The sequence below is a fragment of the Ochotona curzoniae genome, unplaced genomic scaffold (assembly GCF_017591425.1).
Source record: "Ochotona curzoniae isolate NIBS_2020 unplaced genomic scaffold, NIBS_Ocur_1.0 contig_4692, whole genome shotgun sequence".
Lineage (NCBI taxonomy): Eukaryota > Metazoa > Chordata > Mammalia > Lagomorpha > Ochotonidae > Ochotona > Ochotona curzoniae.
This window is the reverse complement of record NW_024466361.1, coordinates 435,713-446,049: the sequence shown is the minus strand read 5'-3', so window position 1 is coordinate 446,049 and position 10,337 is coordinate 435,713.

The window sequence follows — 10,337 nt, the reverse complement described above, 5'->3', positions numbered from 1 at the left end:
CGAACACAGCAGGAGCCCTATGCATTACTGCTGAGTGCACTCAAAAATTCACCTAGGATCAGTCAGCTGCATCCAAATTCATTTTCCTTGAGTCTCATTTATTTATTTTAATTTACTTGAAGGTCAAAGCACGAGAGATAGAGATCAACAGAGATCTTTCGTCAGCTGGGCGATTCCCAAGGGCCGGGCTGGAGCAGGGAGTCTGGGACTCCATCTGTCTCCCGTGGGGTCTCCCGTGGGGTCTCCCGTGGGGGTGGTACGGATCATCACCTGTTCCTCCCAGGTGTGCGTCAGCAGGAAGCACTCTGCTGAGGACCGCGGGACAAGGGACGAGGGACGAGCAGCTTAGCCGCAGCTGCTACAGTACCTGCCACCCCAAGTCAATTTCGGAGCAGAGGCGTGAGTTTCAAGGTTGAGGGGACAGGCACACTTGTCAAGAAAGCCTGCTCCTCCAGCCTCTTCCTGAAGACACGCGTTCCCTCCCCGCCCCCCTTCTTCCACAGAACCCCCCACACCCTGTTTCCCATGAGAGGGAAGGAGCAGGTGTTAATACATGTCCGACTGTGACTTGGAAGCAGAGGCATTCCAGAGGTGAGTCTCCCGCAGATAAGAACTCACAGAGCACATACTGCCCTCCTTACTCACCCCTCCGCCTGACCGCGTGCCGCCCACCTGCAGCAGGCAGACAGGCCGGAGGGAGTTGTCCAGGGCTAACTTCCAGCCCGGGGGTTTTCCCAGTGTGTACACGCATCTGAGGTGCAGGGAAGCCGGGACAGACCGTGCCAGGGTCAGGAGCCAGCCTCCTTCCCAAAGAGGGGTAGAGACACGGGCCGGAGCAGAGGGCAGGAGGGAGGGCCAGAGGGCAGGCTCTCACGTCGTCGGCTCAAGGTGGTCAGTAGTGGCCGCCAGCTCCCTCGTTGTAGACCGCACGCCCCGGCAGAGCCTGCGACCTGGGCTGGTCCAGGGAAAAGCTAAGATCTCTGGGTCCCTCACCCACCAAAAGAATGACATCAGGCGGGAGGAGGCAGTGGCAATGGGGGTCCCTGCCTTCACCCTGAGCACGGTGCACATGAGGACCAGGCGCCTCCGTGCAGGCGGAATCTGTTCTTAGGACCCCAGCCACTGCACGCTGGCGTTCTCGATTTCACTCATGTCAGAGATATTTACTGAGCTTGTCTACCCTGGGCACTCAGGGAGGCCCCCTCCTCAAGGATCAACTGAGGAAAGGGGGAAAAGGCCCAGGATGCTGCCCCATGCGTCAGCTGACTTAGCGTCAGAGGCCCTCGAGGGCGAGGTAACATGCAGCACCTCCTTGCCATACCGTATCCTCTCTCTGAACTTGATCACCGCATCCCCCCTGCTCCTTTAGCTCATGCCGGGCCAGGCCAGGCTCAGCGCATCGGCTCAAGCGCTCCTGACTTCCTTCTGACTCAGCCTTGACGTGTGAAGTGAGCTGAGCACAGCCAGGCAGGAAGTGCCTGGCATTGGAGGTTGAAGAAAGATCGCTACATAGAAACACTTGCTGCTCTGTTTTCCCGCACCAAGCCAGTCAAGTGATTTAAAAAGAAGAGCCCCAAGGTGGTAAGCAGGATGGGATTTCCCTGGCTCCCTGTGTCCCAGCCCAGAAGGTCCAAAACCAACAGCAGGAAGTGCCCTGGGTGAGCGAGGACTCAGCTCTTCCCCTGGCCACCAGCGTCCTGCCCACCTGCCAGTTCCAGACTTAGTGCCAGTTAGCAGGGAGCGCCCACATCCCGGCTGGACCCAGAGCATGCTCCAGCCTGCCCCTTGTGCACGGGAGCCCTCAGGTTCCTGCAGCCTGCGTCTGAGCTCCCGAAGCCAGGCTCAGCCTGCCGTCAGTGTCGCTGGCCCTGTGGACCCAAGCACCCCTGTCCTTCCTGTTTCCTGTGCCTCAGCCTTCTCCACACAGGAGCTGGGCTCCAGGACAGGTTCCGAAACAGCCCCTCTGCGCTTGGCCTGTGTTGCTGCGACCCGGAGCGAAGTGCAGGATTCTTGAGGGAAACTCCCTTCCAGGAGGGTGAGCGAGTCACGACAGGCCGCCCTGGCTGCAGGCCCAGCTCGGTCCGAAGTGCAGGGTGAGCTGTGCACAGAACCATCCTCGAGTGACCGAGGCCCGCCTGTCACGCCTCTCAATCCTTCTATCTGCACACACAACTCCCCATTTTGTTTTAAACTGCCATCACCAGTAGGCAGTCTACTCAACTCTTCAGCCATGGGCACTCAGTTCTGGGCACAGCCAGACGTCACACCTGCTCACACGATGCCTTTTTGGGGGTGGTTGCTGTTGCTAAGACGCATCTGTTTATTTGAAAGGCACGGTGAAAGACAGAGCTTCCATCTACTCGTTCACTTCCCAAATGGCTGTGAGTGCCAGGGCAGAGCCAAGCTAAAGTCAGCAACTGGGAACTCCCTCCAGGCCTCCCACGGTGGGGACACCAGCCGTCATCTGCTCCTTGCAGGCACCTTAGCAGGGAGCTGAATGGGAAGCGGAAGTGGACTCGCCCCAGGCACTCAGACATGGAACTCAGGCATGCAAGCGATGACCCACTGAACCTGCTGTGCCACCCGAGCTCAGGAGTTCCTCTTCCAGGAGGAAGCCTCAGGGAGCTGGCCAGGTTCACGCTGCTCTGTGCCCTCCGCCGAGCCAGTGCCTCTTGGCTCCAAGCTGTGGCTCTGGGCACGCCCAGTCTCTACAAGTATCCTCTCCTGCAGTGCGTCTCTGCATTTCCCCTCCACTTTCCCTGCTTCTCCGCCACGGCCCCCTGGCCCCGCAGGGCCTCATCCTGCACGTTCCCTGCCTCATCCTGACCACCCACATCTGCCACGACTCTAGACATTTCTTGACTCCAGCACGGTCACAATTGAAATCACACCACAAACTGAGCAAGTACGTTTGCTTCTCCCTCAGCTGCCAGATGCCTTTCGGTTGCTGCACAGTGTGCTGTGCAGGACTGTGGCCCCTCACGACTACCGGGTGACTCAGAGCTGTGGCTGCTGCCCAGCACTGGGCCACAACAAGAGACCAGATGTCTAAGTAAGAATATGTCTTCTCTGGGGCCGCTGTCATGGCGCAGCCAGTAAGTCACTTCCTGCACTGCTGGCGCCGCACACAGGCACTGCGTCAAGCCCTGGGTGCTCCACTTCAAATCCAGCTCCCTGCTCACACACCTCAGAAAGCAGCCCAAGAGGACGGTCCAAGTGGACTCCTGCACCCACATGGGAAACCCACAAGAAGCTCCTGGCTCCTGGTTTCAGATTGGCTCAACTCTGGCCATTGAGGTCATTTGGGCAGTGAACCAACAGTTGGAAGATTCTCTCTCTGACTCGCCTTCTTTCTGTAACTTGGCTTTTCTTTTTCTTTTCTTTCTTTTTTTTTTTTAAAGATTTATTTTATTTTTATTGGGAAGGCGGATATACAGAGAGGAGAGACAGAGAGGAAGATCTTCCATCTGCTGATTCACTCCCCAAGTGGCCATGGTGACTGGAGCTGAGCCAATCTGAAGCCAGGAGCCTTTTCCGGGTCTCCCACTCGGGTGCAGGGTCCCAAGGCCTTGGGTCGTCCTTGACTGCTTTCCCAGGCCACAGGCAGGGAGCTGGATGGGAAGTGGGGCTGCCGGGATTAGAACCGGTGCCCATATGGGATCCCGGGCATGCAAGGCGAGGACCTTAACCACTGTGCCATCGCGCCAGGCCCTAAAAGAATCCTGGCTTTTCAAATAAAAATAAATCTCAGAAAGTTTTCTGAATTCTGGGGTGAACAGGGAGAATGAATGCGAGTCTTAGAGAAGATTTAGGCGCTCACAGCGTGTGTTTTAAGCGCTGCTCTGGTTTCCGGCTCACCGGGCCCTTTGCGTGAGCCATGCGATCGGTGCGTTTCCATACATGTTTTCCTAGCCCTGCACAGTCATCACCTGTTCTGTTGATCCTGTGACCTCTCTGGTCACATCTGTGCTTTGGGAGCCAAATCCTCCCTTCAGAATGCCACCTGCAGTGGCATGCCACTGCCACTCGCTTGCTGGTAAGTCTCCAGGGATACAGAGGAGAGACAACTGCCCGCTGTCCTCTCCCATGGCTCCCATTGCCACGCCGCCCTGCACCCTCTGTGCAGGCTGAATGGACTGCCACGGGGCCTGTCTTGGCACAGACCAAGTGGAGCTCTCTAACAACAGGATTCCAGTTTGCGGAGACACTCGTCTTGTGAATGAACACAAGCGAATGTCCATTTGCTAGCAAACTGTGTGCACAGAGCAAGGCCAACTACATGTTGGTTTTCATTATTTCAACTTATTTAGGACCAAGTCAGTGTTGGATTTTATGGCCTGCTGTATAATTGAATGTTCCCACCCTGGTAAAAATGCACATACAAACTATATCCACATGTACAGTCCCGTGTTCCATACAGAGGGTCTAGGGAGGAGATTTTGCCGCAAACCTGGGTCCTCGACAGAGCCTCTGCATGCAGCACATGACTGTGCAGCAAACACTGCTGCAGTGATCACATCAGCGCCCCCAGTGCTGCCTCTGACACCCCTGACAAGCAGGTGGAGAAGACTCTCTCTTTTCCAATTGGCCAAAAAGACATAAAAAAGCTTCCTGTGGTGTGTATTGTGGGCTTGGTACTCCTCTCCTATTGAAGTGCACGGATGGAGTGTCAGCTACTTTATGCTTCCAACTCAGCACCCTGCTAATGGACTGAGCGAACAGCAGATGATGGCCCAACTTCTGGAGTCCATGCCATCCACATGGAGACCTGCCTGGAGTTCCTGGCTCCTGGCTCTGGCCCGGCTCTGAGGAGTGAATGTACACGTGGGAGGCTTCCCTTGCTCTGCACCTCTCCCATTCCAATAAGCAAAATATTTGAATTCCGAGTTTCCTGTGAGGTAGGGATTTTGGCTAGCAGTTAGGGTTAGGTTAGGCTTAAGACGGCTGGATCCCAGTTCAGAATGCCTTGGCTTACCCCTTGCATCCTACTCCTGTCTTCGGCTTCCTGCTAATGCAGGCCCTGGAAGGCAACAGGTGATGCCCTAAGAGCTTGGGTTTCTAGCTGAGTCCTTAGCTGCTGGCTTTGGCAAAAAAGGCAGGCCACCGTGCCTCTTTGGAGGGACTCAGCCAGCAGATGGGAGTCCATTCTGCCCCCGGAATAAATACAGCTCTGAGAAAGAAAACAGCTCTGAGACATCAAAAGAACAACAAAGAACAGACACACTCTATGATTTTTAACTCTGGAGACGGATTGATTTATCAGGCCAATATTTACGGAAGCAATCACCAAGGCCAGGCACCTGCTAACACTTACCCTGGGATACAGGTAAAGCGCAGGCATCACCCACACTCTTGCCAGACACCTGCACATGCCAAGCAACACACGCAGAAACAAACAGACAGGCCAGCCACGCCCGCAGCATGGAGGAAGGACCCCCCTTACGCTCCACGGGCTCCCCGAGTCTGGAATTGAATTGAAGCCCCGGAGCTCCGTGATTCGCCTGCATGCTTTCCATGTGCAGCATTCTGAACTTCTGCAGAATGCATCTCCAGGAGGGTGGGAAGCAGGGACGTTCCATTTCCCCCGAGGCTCCCAGCTCTCCCCTCCATCGCCTCCCCCTGCCTTCCTGCTGCGCAGGCACAGGCCACACAGACCAGGCAAGCCTTGCGACCTTATCAAGACATCCTGGTGACACGGGAAGGGCAGTGTTCCTGAGGTCTGTGAAGTCATGGGAACTGTTTACCTCCGCAAGGAGGCCGCCCTGCCTCCTGGCTTCTGGCAGTAGCCTGGGTGTGAGGATGCCACGAGCTTCAAGCATTTCCCATAGGTCCAAGGTCCCCTCTGATGGAGCGTGCGCCTCCACAGAAGACGTGATCTTGGGGTTGCACAAATGTGGGTGTTGAGAATGGCTGTTAGAGGGGGTGAATGAAAAGCCTCATCCATGAGCAACTGATTAAGAGTTTGGGAGACCTGTGGAGGTGAGAGGCTGGGGTGGAGATCACTGCGGAGCCTGGAGGTTCCGAGTCTTGCAGAGGGAGGAAGCAGCCCCGAGGGAGCCTGTGCTTCCCTTAAAAGCAAGGCACGACCTCCTGTGTGTGGGGTAAGGATGCAGCCACTGGAAACAGTCAGGCTTGGTCCATGTCCATTAAAAAATATGTATTTATTTAACATTATTGGAAAGGCAGATTTTCAGAGAAAAGGAGAAACAGAGAAAAGCTCTTCCATTAGCTGGTTCACTCTGCAAATGGCCATAACCACTGGAGCTGAGCCAAACTGAAGTCAGGAACCAGGAGCCACCTCCAGGTCTTCCATGTGGGTGCAGGGTCCCAGGGCTTTGGACCATCCATCACTGCTTTCCCAGGCCACAGCAGGAGCAGCTGGGACACACGCCAGTGGCTGTATGGAATGCATTAGAGAGTTGAGCCATCACTCAACTTTATTTTTTAAAGATTTATTCATTTATTTGAAAGACAGAGAGATAAAGATATCTTCCATTCACTGGTTCACTCCCCAGATGGCCTCAACAGTTAGATCTGAGTCAAGCTGAGGCTAGGAACTTGGTTCGGGTCTCCCCATGGATGCAAGGGCCCCTCTGCTGCTTTTCCAGGCCCTTTAGCAGTAGCAGGAAGCTGGAAAGGAAACAGAGTATGTGGGATGTGAAGCAGCCCAGGTGGTGGCTTACACGCCCCTCCTCGTGCCTGTTTCGAATTGCTCCTGGGGGCAGATATTTCCTCTTTAGCTGTGTGGAGGCAGGTGACGTGAGAACACAGAGCTTCGAGTTTCACAATCACACATTTACTCACTCCGTGATCAACGTGGTGGTTTTAGGAGTCAGTCTGCCCCTGGAAATGGTGACTACCTAATAGCTATGGCATCCCAGGCAAGCTCCTTCCCTTCCTCAAAGTCCCAGTTTTATCAGTAAAACGAGAGCACAAACAACACTCCCTCAGGGAGCTAGGTGACACCCATGGGGGCTGCCCGCACGCCCGGGGGTATGCACTCCTGCTGGAGAACGCCCCAGTCAGCTGGGGAGCGCTTCTGCGAGCCACAGGCAGGGCTGGGTGAGGCCTGGACACACAAACCAATCAAGTGAGCTTCCTGCTCTCCAAGAAAGAACATGGGGTCTGTGTGTGGAGACAAGAAGCTGGAGAAGCCTGATGGGGAGTTAAGGCTGCAACAGGCAGCTAGGGGAGGAAGCGATGGCTTCTGATCCAAGGGCAGGGCCAGATAGAGCAGGCTCCGTGACCACTAGGATGGGAGGGCAGAACAGGTTAACTTCCTGTGCAAGCAATGACGCCGGACTGAAGCAAGCACGCAGCAGGGTTGATTGTAAAGGGCTCTGTGCCGCAGTGGGAGACAAGCATTGGAAAGTTCATTGGAAGAAGCAGTAATAGGGTGAGCCTATGGCCGAGTGGTCAGACACCTGCTCAGATGCCCACGTACTTGGCTTCAACTTCCTTCCAGGCAGACCTTGGGAGGTAGTGGGCAGCAGTTAGGGAACCGGATGCCTGCCACCCACATGGGAGATCTGAATTGATTTCCTGGCTCCCAGTGGCAGCTCAGTCTGGTTCTCATCGTTCCAGGCATTTTGGGAGTGATACAGGGACTCTTTGTCCTCTCTTTCCCTTACGATCCCTCCATGTCTCGTTGTTTTTTGAATAAAACTAATCAACAACATTTTTGTGCTGGGATGCAAAGAGGGAGCTGGTGTTATGGTGGAGTGGGTAAGGCTGCCATCTGCAATGCCAACATTCCATATGGAAACGTGTCCTGGCTGCTCCACTTCCAATCCCGCTCCCTGCTTTTGTGTCTGGGAAAGCAGCAGAGGATAGCCCAAACCCTTGGGTCCCTGTACCCACATGAGAGACATGGAAGAAGCTCCTGGCTCCTGGCTCAGCACGACCCAGCACAGGCCATTTTGGCCATCTGGGAAGTGAGCCAGCAGATGCAAGATCTCTCTGACTTCCAGATGATCTCAGTGAAACAGGATTGCACACAATGTTACAGAAGGACCTAGGCACTTTGGGTTGGGGTGTCTAGGAGGGTTCCTGGAACCAAGCCCCTCTGTAAAGTGAGGACACCCATGCCCACAAGCCCCACCCAGGTTCAGATGCCCTGGGAGGCCCCTAGATGGAAAGTGGTTCAGTGTGGGCTGTTCATGAGGTCCTGAACCCAGTATTGGGACAGACAGGCTGGGGCTGAGACTGGAAGGCAGGTCAGGGTGCAGGGCCAAACTGAGCCAAGTCAACAGCTGGGGCTTCATTTTTCTCAACCTCATTAGCTTCCTCCCTCTACCCCACTTCCAAGGGGCATCCTCTGAGGCTCTGCCAGGCGACGTGTGGCTTTCTGAGCTGTGAGACAGATGCGGAAACCAAATCATCCTGACAGCCAGGCCACCAGCAGTCATCCCTGGCTCCACACGGTCAACCAGCTGTGTGAGCAAGGGGGCTCCCTCTGATCTCCCCCAGCAAGAGGGGGTTGAACTAAGTGGTTTCTGATGTCCAAGAGCCTCAAGGCCCTCCCTCTGCAGCTGAGGTGTGCCTAAATTCTGGGGTCCCAGACAAGGGCTCCATTGCACCGGAGAGGCAAGGAGCCCTTGTCTGTGACGGGAGCAGCTCTTGCGGAAAATCCTGCCCGCCTGCCTGGCTGGGGCGGTTCCTGCCCGCCTGCCTGGGATGCAAGGGCTTCCAGGAGGGAACTGAATGCTCTTGGCATGGGAGCAGTTCTGCTTACAAGAGACCATTACCTGCCATTCACCCAGCGCCCCTGGCATCAAGGATTTCCTCCAGTACCCTAGGTTCTCTGCAGGCCTGCAGCTGTTTATTGCTGAGAGGAGATGGCCTCTCCCAGAGGTCAATGAAAGCCCAAGGACACACAGTCCACCTGATTTTCTGCAAGCTCATTCTTTAGTGGCCATAACAGCATCTCGATCCCATGCCACTGGGGCTGGCATTACCCATGCCCGCGGGGTAAGCTCTGGGTATGCTGCCTGGCAACCCACACGAGTGCAGGTTGGAGTCCCAGCTTTGGCTCCAGCTCCCTGCTAATGAACTGGGAAACAAGATCGACACGACACCGACATGAAAGCCCAAGGTGGACTTGCGGGCTCCTAGCTTCAGCCTGGCTCAGTCAGCCATTGCTGCCATCTGGGAGCCAACCAGCACGTGGGAGAGTCTCTCTTTTCCTGTCAAATAAACCTTTTTTAAAATCCCATAGCGTTAAGCCCCGCTGACCTGGGGTTAGACCTAACTATCTGACTTCGCTCTGACCCCAGTGACAGACCAGGACACGCACACCTTTCCATGGTGCCTTCGCTCCCACTTTGCCCGGGTCACTGTCATGGGCAGACGGAGGCAGCACACAGGCGTCCTTGTGCAGAACCCTCTGCATCACCTCTGCTGTTTCCATGGCATATTTCTCTCTTGATTCTGCTGTAAACACGGTGCAGTCAGGGCTCCCGTCCCAGATGAATTTATCCCTTCAAATGTAAAAACAGGGCTTACTCCTATTTCCATACCCTTCCAGGAGCACAGCCTCCCCAGGGGGAATCAGCACATCAATTCCTGTCTGTCAGAGTTGTTGTCACAACAGGAAAGCAGGAGAGGCGACCCACCAGTCCATCCCTGGATCCCTGCAAAGGGAGGGCGCCGTTGTTTGCAGGTGGAGGAAAAGCCTCCAGGCTCAGCCTTTTGTTTTTGGGCGAGGTGGCAGGCCTGCTGTCCGTTCTTCCCTCGGTGTAACTCCTGTGGACTGCTTCCCAGAGACGGTGCACAAAAGACACCCCTGCACCATTTCCTTGGGTCTGTCCTTCCTTGGAACCCTCTCCTGTCACTGAGGCAGGAGTTCTGTCCTTCTCTGGTAAATAAATCTTGCTTTGCAAACTAGAGTTGTCTTCATGAAAATTCTTCCTTGGTGTGAGACGAGACGTGAGGCTGCGACGGATTCCCTGCAACGGAAGTGTTCTCTGTTCGGCTTCTTCACGGACAGAATTCCTGGCTCACTACCGACAGCCGTCGCTGCCTGTACTCACGGCTCGCTCTCTCTCGTTTTAAGATTTACTTATTTATTTGACAGGCAAAGTGACAGGGAGAGAGGAAGAGAAAAAGAAATCTCCTAACCGCCGATTTCATTCCCCAAGTGGCGGCAAAAGCCAGGTGTGGGTCAGGCAGAGGCCAGGTGCCTGAATGGCATCTGGTCTCCCATGGGGATGGCAGGGACCCAAGCACTTGGCCATCACCCACCGCCTCCCGGGAGCACCAGCAGAGAGCTGGGCACGCTGCGCTGGGGCACGTGCTGGGCGTGCTGCAGGAAGAGGCCGCCCTGTGATGCCTCTTTA